Genomic DNA, 13,102 nt, shown 5'->3' on the forward strand with positions numbered 1-13,102 from the left:
TACAAATGTCGGTTGCTGAATATTCTTTCCATTTTCGTCTCCTTGTGTATTTTTAGTCCTTTAGGGCGGGTCTTAGACATCACAGATTCTCTAGCTGAAAAAGTGGTCCTTCTTCCAAGGCGTGCAGTGGGTACACTGTTTGGATTCCATTCATAGCTGCTGTTGGTGTTGTGGTGGAAAGAGTGAGGGGGTGTCAGATTTACAGTGGTAGGAGTCTGACCTTTTCTCTTCCTCACAAAACATTTCCTTGTGTAATTGACAGGAGGTGGGGTCTGGCTAATGCACGCCAACACATTTCTTACTAGAGCTCCTTGTTTCTTCTACAGTCAAAATGGCGGAGGCGAAGGCTCCTTTCTTATTAGCTGGATACAGTGTCAGCCCCCTTCTCCTTATCCCTCCTCAATTCTCCACACTGCTTCTTTTTTAATCACAGAAATTTCCACTCTTGGCTGATGTTGGCCAATGTTGCCTCAGTGCGTCACAGACAAGGTGGAGATTTCCGTGTCTGCTCCGCTCCTCAGACCTCCAGTGTCTGCACTGTTCAAGCTTTAGCACATGTTAGGATGGATTTGCTCTGAACATCATGTATATTTAGTATAATGATACAATATTGATTACGTTGTCATTTTTGATGTTCTTCAGACAGGACATCTAGAAAAGAGGTTGTTGTATGCTGTACCAATTGTAAGGCCCTCTGAGGCAAATTTATGATTTGTGATATTATACTATACAAATAAAATTTAATTGAAATTAATATTTGTTTGATTCAAGATGGCAGTACTAAAAAAAACTACTTTACTGTGTGTTTTTGTATGCGAGGAACTTTTAAAGCACTATTCAATACTTTTATAGTAATAATGGATGAAATTACTTTGTGTAAGATGAAAGGTGTCGCTCCTCCTGGCGAACCCGCAGACGTTTACCACCCAATTCTGCAGTTCCCACAGCTGTCAGCATTTTAGAGTCTTTACTGTTTTGGTTTACACTAACTGTCCTGTGTCCAACAGCAGCAGGCAGCTGGTTTTTGGCAAGAAAAAACACAACATGATAAACCAACTGTACTCTACCTTTCCATCAAAAAAGAGCAGAACAAAGCTAGCTTGTGAACATTGTACAGTATTTTAGAAGCTCAACAGTCAGGAATTCTCTCATGAGTTGGTGAAGACCAAAAAACGAGCCAAAAAGGGAAAAAGAATTGCTATATCACTTACATTCATCATAACAACTTTATCAGGTGCTAATATGTCAGTGTTGTGTTTGATGGTCATTTCGCCCCATGTGGCAAAAAATCTATTGACAGTTTGCAGCTATTTAACTATTCCCATTAGTTACAACCCAGGAGCACATCTGAAAAAAAAAATCCTCACTCAAGGTTCAATGAATACGTTTTTCTTTAGCTTTCAACTATATTCAATTCAAATTCAATCCAATTAATTTATGTAGCTTTAAATCATTACAGAGGTTATCTCAGGAATAATTTCATATAGAGCAGATCTAGACTGTACTCTATAATTTACCGAAACCCAACAGTCCTTCTTGAGCAAGCACTTGCCATAGGGGCAAGTAAAAAAAAAAAACTTAAACGGATAGAAACCTTGGGTGGGCAGCCATCTGTTTGACCAGTTGGGTTGAAAGAAAGAGAGAGAGAGAGAGAGAAAGAGAGCGCAACAACAACAAAAGCACAACAGATATAATAATAAAAGAAAAAGGACTAATAAAAATAATAATAGTAGTGATGAATATAATAGACTGACGACTTCTAAATAATCACTCTCCTTAAAGTGATGGCTGCTTTGTCTTATTTGTTTGGACCTTAGCTTTATGTGATGTGTCGTGGTGTTGTTTTGAATATGTCACTGACTACGTCGTCATAATGTGTAGCAATTAAGCTGTGCGGTCAAATTAGACCAAGCCTCAAACCCTTGGTGACCAATTAATGGAAAAGAGTTTAAATCTAGTCACAAATGTTGGTTTGACACATTTGGAAGTTGGTTAGGTGGTTCCCCTTGCAGTCTGGGGGATTCTCTAAATGTAAGCATCAATGCCTGAAGTGGCAGCTATGTGAACATTACTTGGTTCTCTTGGAATAAATCATATTATGGAAGAATAACTATTCACTGTTGCTTTCTCAAAAAAATGTTTCGAACATTTTCATAGTTTACTGACACATAGAAATATGTCTTTCCGCAAATCTACATCTTGGAGAATAGTTCAATATATTCATTGTCATTGTTGGCACACTTCAGCTCTGCTTTCATGCACAATATTAATGAGTGTGTGCATCAACCGCAGAGTAGTTGACCAGCAGCTCAGAGCAAACAGTGAGGATTGGAACCACCAAGATCCATCACACTTGAGTGAGAACTAACTCGTACGCTTTCTAGCTACAGCCACAGCCACACTGCTGCACTTTCCCAAACACTGTTAGCATATGAAAACCAATGGAGCTGCTGCAGAGGTCACTACACACTTCTTTTTCTAGATAGTAAAAATGGTGCCCCTACATACACTATCTGCAATTTTGATTACCAAAATGTTACTTGCAATTATACCCAGCAAGTTATCCTTACTGTACAGTTAAGGATAGCTATAGATCTATCTGCGTCAATCTCAATAATTATTTTAAATACATTTCTCAAATTATGACTAATCACAACATGTTTGGCAAAGATCTGTTGTCTGTGTTTGTGGGGGAGATAAGTTATTAAAAATGTGAAATGTCATCTTCAAAATGTGATTGTCCTACTGAATAATGTAGCATATTTCGCACTACATGTTGCTAGGTTGTACTGTCAAAATTGACACAAGAGGCATAGGCTGTATATCAATCACCAGTGTTGGGGAGCAACTAGTTACATGTAACTGAGTTAAGAAATTAAATTACACACAAATTGTTATTGTCAAATCAGTTACAGTTACTGAGAAAAGAAATGCGTAACTAGACAAGTGCAGTCAGTAGAGTGCAGATCTCCGGCAGGTGTCTGCAAAGACCACTGCTGTATTGTTCTAATTGAATGAATACAACCCAATACTGGCTAAACCCAATTATTAGGTTGATACTAATTGGCTGTAAGGTGTTGTAAAACATATGTATTCGAATGATATATGCAGGTAATCAGCTCAAAAACATTGTGTAAGAGTGGTGGTGAGGTACAGCAGTGTGTGTACTCTTAATTCTGTTAGCTGATCAAAACAATAAAACACCGTCAAATACAACCTAATTGAGGAAACTTTCCCCTCCCAACTTGTCTCTGGCTGTAGCGCAGCAACTGCAGGGCAGCGATGTACTCAGCTGTGTTATTACAAGTGGCCCCTACCGGTCGGGGGGAATTAAGCACAGTGAGTATACACGGCAGTATAAAAAGGGCAATAAAAAGTGTTTTGAGAAAGAGCAAGTCAGTGCAATTATGAGAGGTCCTATAGCATGCAGCCATAACTGGCCACCTTAAAATATTATTATTATATTCTTTTGCAAGATTAGCCGTGGACAGACACACACTCACTCATGGACGCGACTGATCCTGGTGGATATAAAAAATATGAAGTTTGAGAGTAATCAGTGCTGAGTACTGTTTAGATGTTAATATTGCCTCAGTTCAATATATGTTTTTTTAGGACTATTAAGCTTTATTACCCGGTTTAAAACAATTGTTAGAAAAGTGATCAAAAAGTAACCAAATGTATTAATTCACAATTCTTCCATGAAGTTAAATATTACATACATTTTTAACAGGATAACTAGTTATCTCAATCATTCTATGATTTAAGGATTGTTTATCAGTTATATCCACCTTGTAACACAATAAACACATGACAAACAGAAGAAAAAAAACAAAAACAGTAGTTCAATCCTGCAGTGCATTTTTTGAATTTGCATCTTGAGGAATGTAAACAGCAGCAACAAAAAACATTCTCTGTGTAAATAATATGGCCAACACCTTCCCATTCAAAATTCAACATAAGGAAAACATTGTCCATCAACTTTGATTGTAGTTTATCACATTTTTAAAGTAACAATCCCAACATCAGTAATCCCACAGATTAAGTTGATAGATGATTCAATGTTAACAGATGTATACGTGTCTATAGTGGTTTGTATTAAGATATAACTACTGCAGTGGGTGGTTAATTATCCATTCTGCAATCATATCATGCAGCACCCTGTTCCAAAGCATTTTTTGGTGATATTTTATAGCTAAAAATGAATAGAAATGGGGAAAAATGTCCTTATTTAATGAAAATATAGTCTGTTTTTTTCTAGGAAACTATATTAAATTTATTTAAAATCAGGCTAGCAGGGTTACAGCTTCTATAAAACTGCTCCTGTGTATCTGGCCCCTCTCTCACTGCTTCACCTCATAAGCTCTGGCGATACACTAGTTCCCCAGTGCTCGTATTTAAACAGTGTCATGCCCTTTGTTTTTCAGAGGTAAGCCCCTGGACTCTTTGAAGTAAGCACCATGTTTGCACTGTGACCATTTAATTCGGAGCGCAGCTTGATGATATTAGTGTCAGGGTCAATTGCTGATTTCAGTTGGACTTTATTAGCTGCCTAGCTGGCGGTATACATCATGTGTTGCTCGGTTCAAGATCTGGTCAAACCCATAGTCTTACTTACACCCACATACACACTCCAGCTCCTCCGGTTCCTCTGATCCTCTAACATGTGACATGGCAGACATGGGACCTGGTTATCCTACTGACTTCACAGGCCTGAGCTCGGCACAGTGGAAGTTGTTGCTCAGACCTCCCATGATGGAACCTCCAAAATCCCTTGTCGCCTTCTTCCTTTCCATATCATCAATACAGAGTCTGTGTTTTAGTTGTGCCTCTCCGAAGAAATGGCTTTGCCATGTGCACAGAATATGGAAGTAATACATTTGGACTTTTCCTGTTGCCTTTAATGTGGTTTTCTAAAAGCAGATGTAGGAGATGGCTGGCTCCTATTTGACTCTCACTTATTAAACCAAATACATCAGTCAGGAGGAAATGGAACCAGTTGGAAGTGAATTGAATTTATAAACCTGACACTCTAAAGTGTTAATCACTTTTGATCACCAGGTGTTGGTAAGCATGCCTTGTGATTCTTGAACCATTACAGCCAATACATCTTACGCCTTTTCATGCAACTTTCAAAGCTTTGTGTTTCTCTCTTATGTTCAGATTTTGGTGTTCCTAAAACTCCCCCTGTCGTTGGACCTGTGTCACTGTAACGTCTCTGAGCTAAATGTAAAACAGCAGTGCATCTTTGCCTGTGACAAGCTCATAAAATATAGACACTTGTGACAAGGACAAGCTCATCTGAATTCATCGTTTGGTTTGGGTCATTAAAGTTAAATGGGACTCAGGGATTTTAGGGACTAGTTTTCGTCCTCGTCCTCTCGGCTGTACTTTGCCAGCTTTTGCTCCGCTGCTGGCGGTAAAAAGCCAGGCAGCCATTTGTCTCTCTGCACTTCACTATATCTCTAGTTTTATTGGGTGTGAGTGACTTGTCAGCAGTCTTCTGAAATGTGTTTCAAATGACTTTTTTCCCCGTGTGTTCAGCCTTTGTTCTTATTGAGGAGAGAAACCCTGTGAGTATTGGAGCGGAGAGAGAAATTCCCACGATGGTGATGTTCGTATGTGATTCTTTATGTGCAGTCGTATCTACAGAAATGTTTTATGTGTGTGCATTTACTGAGTTTTCAATTTGTGTTATAAGTCTTATACCCTAAACCCCCCCACTGGTGTACCAATAATTAGGGCTGATGTTAGTCGTGGATGTGGACCTAATAATAATTGTGTGGAATTTACACTTTTGCAACACAATATTAAACATTCTAAACATCATGGAAATAACAATCACTGTTATTGCTGCAGGGATTTTTTTATTAGTTTTTGGACATGATATCATGACTGTATGACTGTATTTTGGTTTCTAAACTAGAAACCAAACCTTCTAGCCTAAACGGCTGTTTCATGAAATTTGCATGCATTAATTAATTTACTCTTCCAAATATTTAGTAAATAGTAGTTTACAAATATATTTTTGATTAAACTCAGTTAAGGATAAAGCAAGAGTGGAAGAAGCATTGTCATTGAATTGCAAATATGTTGTGATTCTGTAAATCCATTATAAAACTGCATCAATGCAACAGGGGCTTTTTAAAAATGCAATGTTATATTTGGTTTTCAAGCTTTTCTCCTCCGAGCGTTGTCATCATGCTTCAAGCAAGAAGGCCTATTAGTCCGTTTATATGCAATACAGCACTGTCTCTTCAAATAAAGCAAGATAGGAAACCCACATATTGACAGTCTTTATGGAAACTGGCACACCATCAAAGGTTTTGGTCAATACAAAAATCCTTCCAACATCAGTCAATGCTTCAACTCATAATTTTAATAGTGAGTGTACGGCTGTAACATTAATATGAGTTATTCCAATTAAGACACAGGAAATGGTCTTTGCTTTGCGTGATCATTATGATCAGTACTTTCAGTCACACACTTTTCCTGTGTGCAGCTTTCTAACAGTCCTTCTTGCCTCAGCATGAGGTAATCTAATTATTTAGACTCACTTGACAAATCAACACACTTTGCCTTTCAACCGTGTTCATGGACTCTACATCCAGTCCAGGAAGTAGTTTGGTTAATTTTAGTCAGTGAACTAGCCCCATTTTTTGCTTCTTCTGCATCTGATCACTACATGCGTCAACAAAGCTGCTTGGTCAGTAGCACTAAGCTTCAAACTGTGACGCTCCCCTCTAGTGTAAGTTTTGCACGTGTCAGTGACGGCGTGTCAATATACGCTTCTTACATGTATAGAAGCTTTTCTAAATAAAATTCTGTCTTCACAGGAAGTTAGGTTTAGGCAACAAAAAAACAAGTTTTATGAAAAGAACCTGGTTGACCTTTACTTGATTAAGTACGTAAGTCACGCTACTAAAAGCACTTATAACTCGCCTAACAAAATGTCAATGTTTACTTTTAGTTTCACAGAGGAAACTGGCAGCGGTCACAAATGACTTCGACAAAAGTCCTGTTTGCTCCTTTCACCTGTCCTCCATCTGGCCATGTGACGACTCTCTCTGTAAAATACGTCAGTTTCTCTGTAATGCTGTGTGTGGGGTCGCAATTACAAGTGCTAAATGTGCATCAGTGTCAGACGTGAAGAAAAGAAGAAGAAAGTGTCTTTTGGAATGTCTTTTGACTCTCCAAAAGACATTCCAAAATGTCAAACCAGATCTTATGTATTTATGCAGGTTGACTTTAAATACTTCAACTAAAAACAAGGGGTTTTAAGATTTTTAAAGTGTTCCACTGTGCAAATCTTCAGGTTGGGTAGTAATAACTTGTGTTTGGTAGATATTGTCTCAGCTGAAATTGATTTGAGGCTGGCGCTCTTAGTTTGGCTAGTTTGGTTATCTCAACATAATGGGCCACAAATGTAGGTTTACATTTGACAAAATGATGATGGAAGGTGTCGACATCTGCACAACTGTGCAGTTATATAATGTGTTATGTTTGTGTTCAGGTCACTTACCTGTGTTGTGTCTCCAATCCAGGGCGTTCGTGCTAAAAGAGTCGTCAATGTATCTGAGTACCTATTTAAGGATCCAGGAGATACCATGTGGTAATTAGTGCAGGGGTGTTATTGTGCTTCAATACATGGTAATACGTTGGTTAAAGCTGTAGTTCTCAACCTGCATATTGGGACCCCCAAGAGTGTGTCAAGATCATATCTGGGGGTCGACAGATGATTGTAGAAAAAAGAAAAACATTTAAAAAATGAATGTAGATTTAGAGTGGAGAAGGTTTTTTTGTACATTACATTGCCTGTACCAGTGATATAATTTACCTCAGAATAGATTTTTGTTACTGAGAAATGATGCATCATTGGGTTATTCTGGGGGGTCGCGACTCAAAGAGGTTGAGAGTCACTGGATTAGAGCATTCTACATAAACCCCATAGCTGCTTATGAAATAGGACTGCAGGCCATAGATGAGCTGAATTTTTTCAAAGAAACCAGATATTGTGAATTGAGTGCAGAAAATGATGATGAGTCACAGTGGAAGGTGAGTTTCTAGAGGGTGAATTGCTGAACCGTCCTGCTGTTCTGCCAGAAGCACATTTTATTGCCTTTGGCCGGGACAAAGTTGACCCCATCGGTTCCCCCCGGCTTTCAGACTTTTCATTTAGTTTTTTTGTAATATTTATAACTCATTTGTTTTGATGTTATATTTCAACAGGTGAATTAATTCACATGGATTAACATATGGTACACCTACAAATATGGTAAAAATTATAATTTATATTTGTTTCAATGAGCCTAAAAAAAACGTAAGAACATGGCCTCTGCCTTACTTTACCTAACATCCCACACTAAAGTCTCTCAAGGTAATTCCTAAATGGGCTCGTTTACAACTGGCTAACATGTCATTTAGTAATAAACAACACTTGTAAATAGTGTAAACCATCTTTGTTTCTGAAGAAGAAGCAGAATCCGTCAAACTCCAGTCTGAGTATACTGCATGTCTGTGGAGCTGCTCAGAGTTTATCTAAGCGGGCGTGGGTGTATTTTACATGCGTCTGAGCTTGGATAAGTGTATTGGGGGATCGTATGTTTTTAAAAGACTTGGCGGGTTTAGTCTCAGCATCTTGACTCGTCCCAGGCGTCTGTTCATCATGACAGAGACTGTTAGTCTTTGCTAATCTCCTGTGTTCATCTTCCCAGTGTGTGGAGGCCAGGCCTCTCAGTGCCATCAGAGCAAATTATTTCTCAGGGGTCAGACGCACAGATCCCACATAGTTCCTCTTGCTGTCTTTTTTAAACACGTCCTCGAGGACTTGGCCATGATCAAAAGCCCACTTCTGCAAAGGCCTGAATGTGCAGCAGGCTCGTACTGTGTCTGTGATCTGGTCTCGAGAAGCAGCGGTGCAGTCTTGCGTTTCCACGCAGGCCTTAGCTGAATCCCTTTAGCAGTAATGAGTAAAAGGATTCAGTGACAAGACGGAGGTCGCCCAGCGTGGCCCTCTCTAGCCACTTCATTAGCTGCCTTGCAGTGTTTGGCTTTACTCTGATTTACGACTTTTCCGCTCCACATCTTTCAGTTTGTAATTTGTCTCCAGAACAGCAGGTCATAGTAGGATGTACCATGGCACATAGACTTTACATACAGCTTCCACATTTTATATTTATTCCAAATCTTGCTGTAATGTATGCTGGGGAACAACCAAGAGTGCGTGCAAATAGGCACCTAAACTAAGTTTTTTATATTTGTTTTACTCCAGAGCATGTATAGAAAAATGTATGTTTCACCTTTTTCCCTTTTCAACCCACCTAAAGAAATATTTGGGGTTTAGATCTGAGGTGGAAAGCCATGCAGCTCTAGGAATTGAACTGACCTGGCAGAGCTTTTATGAACAGTCAGTCCAGTGGTGTATTATAACATTTAGTACAATTTTGAGGTACTTTTTTGTCTGACAGCTGTAGTTTCTACTTACTTTTCAGATTACAGTTGTTCCATCCCCTTCCTGACCAGTGAAAAGCATTAATCTCCAAATTTGGTGTATTTTGATTAGAATTTTGATGTGTTGAGAAAGTTCTCCTACTTCTGAAGCTAAATAAACTCTTTAAGATTAGCCAGAAAATGGATTGTCACCAAGCTGAAAACAGGATTGTTTTTTGAGCTCATGACTTTTTAGAGATGCGTGCCTGTAATTGCACTCATCATAAATTGTGTTTGCTGTAGTTTGTTTTTCGATATACATGTTGTAACTATACAATCCTTCAGACAATATTTGATGATGAAATGATGTTACTTGTAAAGTAAGTAAGTGTGCCACCTAGTGGTTGTTTGTTTTGGAAGCAACACTGGTTGAGAGGTGACCTGCTGGTGTGAAGAGTCCTGGACAAACTGGATAGTAAGTGATATCAGTTAAGAGAGGAATGTATGAAAATACTTTGAAAACAGGCTGTATATATCTGGTATGGGTATGAGGTCCAAACAACTTCCAAACATGGAGATATACTTGCTAAATTGATAGCTCTTTTATCCAGAACTTCTCTTCTCCGTCTTCAGTGTCCAGAAGGGGGCGATAGGCCTGCATGCTGTGGTACTGTAGTTCCAAACTACCCAAAGAGTTGTACTTACTGACACACACGCACACAAACACAGTCACACATGCACACTCACACGTGCACACACACACTGGCGCACATACAAACACACACACACAAACACACACACGTGACTTGTATGCCTTCAATTCAATTCAATTTATTTTGTATCGCCCAAAATCACAAATTACAAATTTGCCTCAGAGGGTTTTACAATCTGTACACACAGACAATCTGTACACACAGACAATCTGTACACACAGATTGTAAAGCCTGTGTGAGGATATGTGTCTGTACCACACATATCTTTTGTTCCGTAACCCTCACATCGGCACAGGAGAAAGTACCCTAAATAAAACCTTTAACAGGGAGAAAAAAGGAAAAACCTCTGGGAGACAGAGGAGGGATCCTTCTCCCAGGATGGACATAAATGCAATAGATGTCATGTGTCCATAATGAACCACATAACCGAGCTACAACACATTCAATGTATATGACATAAATGATTCATATAATAGGAGTAGTAAGCAGAGTAACAAAGGAAAAAATTAAGACTACTTATTATAATAACAGCAGCAATGAATATAGTAGAATTATAATAATTATATAGGGAATAGTAATAGTAATGTGACTAATAATAATAATGGTAGTAGCAGTGGGTGTCAGCCGAGTCACAGCAGGAAGCACGACCACGGTCCAGACATAACCACGATTCATGGAAACCTGCAAAGTGAGAAAGCACAAAGACTCCGGGGAAGAAGCAAAGTCAGTAATGTGCATAAATAGGACATGATTACATAAAGATGGAGGGAGAGAAGAGGGGAGATGAGCTCAGTGTATCCTAGGTAGTCCCCCGGCAGTCTATGCCTATAGCAGCATATCTAGGGGCTGAACCAAGGCAAACCGGAGCCAGCCCTTACTATAAGCGCGATAAAAAAGGAAGGTCTTAAACCTAGTCTTAAAAGTGGTGAGTGTGTCTGCCCCCCGGACTGAAACTGGAAGCTGGTTCCACAGAAGAGGAGCTTGATAACTGAAGGCTCTGGCTCCCATCCTACTTTTTGATACTCTAGGAACCACAAGTAACCCTGCATTGAGTGAGCGCAGCTCTCTAGTTGGGAGATATGGAACTATAAGTGCCTTTAGATAAGATGGCACCTGGCCAATTAGAGCTTTGTAAGTGAGGAGAAGATTTTTAAATTCTATTCTTGGTTTAACAGGGAGCCAGTGCAGAGAAGCTAATAAAGGAGTAATATTGTTTATTTCTTAGTTTATGTTAGTACATGTGTCATTATTCTCCTTAAGTACAAGGAGAATAGTGGCACTGCTTTGAAAAGTACTACCATGACAATTTCCAGATAATTCACACAATAGCAGACTTAACAAGACAAACTTTGTGCATGTACTATTTTGTGGTTAACTGCATGGTTCATACATTGTTTCTCTCTTTCATTCTGTACATTCATACATACATTGTTAATTTAAAGCTCTTCAGGCCCATGTGATCTGCCTGTACTCTATTATAAGTGAATTTTATAGGTGTGTTTATTAGGTGTTTTAATGGATCTTTTGCACCGACAATTGGAGTTAACTCAAAGCAATCTGTGCTTTCCCCTTTGGCACATCTCACTTTAAATTCTTCATAAAGTCAAACATTTGTATTCTTCACCTTTCTGTATGCGTGTGGGTGTGTCTGTGTGTGAGGTACGGTACTGGCTTGTGGAAGTGTTTTTGATTATTTTTTCTCCTTCCTCTTCCCCGCTTGTCCTTAAGGAGAATAGTGGCCTGTGATTGGACCTCGCCTGCTCCACTATGGGCCAGTGGGATGGCTGATATATCCTCGTACAACGTTTTGAAGATACTGTTAAATAACCTTTGGAAACACTCAAAGGTAATTTAAAACATTTACAGAAATTGCCCTAAAATAGTCGCCAGGTCTAAATGGAAGAATTCCCCGCACATCTCTGGATCATTCACTCAATGGCTTCTCTTTGTGTCTTGGCTGCTGTAATATAATAGCCCTAAAAAATGTTACATAGAAAACGTCATAGAGTAGTATACCATAAAAAATCCCATAGGATGTCATAAAGAATAGTACAATAAAGTCAAAGAATGCCATAAAAGAAAATACATAGTTTGTTTATATACATTTTATTAGAAATGTCATAGTATAGAACATCATAAAAAATTACAGAAAATAGTATAAATAGTATAGTATAGTATAGTATAGTATAGTATAGTATAGTATAGTATAAAGAATGTCACAAAAAAAATTCAAACTATGGTATGTCATTAAACATTTTATTCAAAATGTAGTTCAAGTATGCCATAAAACAAGTGTAATAAAATGTCATAGTAGTAGGTCATAAAAAATCGTAGTATAGTATATCATAAAAATGTAATATAATCCCAGAATCCCAGAATCCTCAGTCTTCTGGGTCATCAATCCCGAGTCTCAGTCAGGTCACTACACGTGGCCTGACTTCATTTTTCTGGCATGCTTGGTTTATGCCGACTCTGGGCAGGCTGTTCTAAGACAGGTTCGTAGCTATACCTGCAAAAATGAATGCGCGTTTAATTTGTAGATATCCCACTAAATCAATTATAATATAATCCACATAATTATGATCCATGAAGTATTAAGACCACATTAATTAATTAAATTAATTTATGTGGTCTTTTGATTAATTGAAAAACATATTGGTAAAGAAACCAACATGTTTTTTGTAAGATATCATACAAACGTTGAAGACTCAGTCTTTTGTAAGGGGGTGGCAGTCCCCACTTAATTTACAGTTTTGCACACAAATGAGGAAGGCTCGAGAACGGAAGAGGGACAACGATACGCCAACAAACACATCTTGTTTGCTACAATATTCCAGAGTCTCAACCGGGAATCTTATAGCAAACATACATTCATACAAGTCAATTAAGCATGTGTGAATGTATGTTATTAGGAAACACTAAATAAACCAATTGCTGTGACACTGGGATCTGGCATCTAC

This window comes from Anoplopoma fimbria, chromosome 1 (assembly GCF_027596085.1).
Source record: "Anoplopoma fimbria isolate UVic2021 breed Golden Eagle Sablefish chromosome 1, Afim_UVic_2022, whole genome shotgun sequence".
Lineage (NCBI taxonomy): Eukaryota > Metazoa > Chordata > Actinopteri > Perciformes > Anoplopomatidae > Anoplopoma > Anoplopoma fimbria.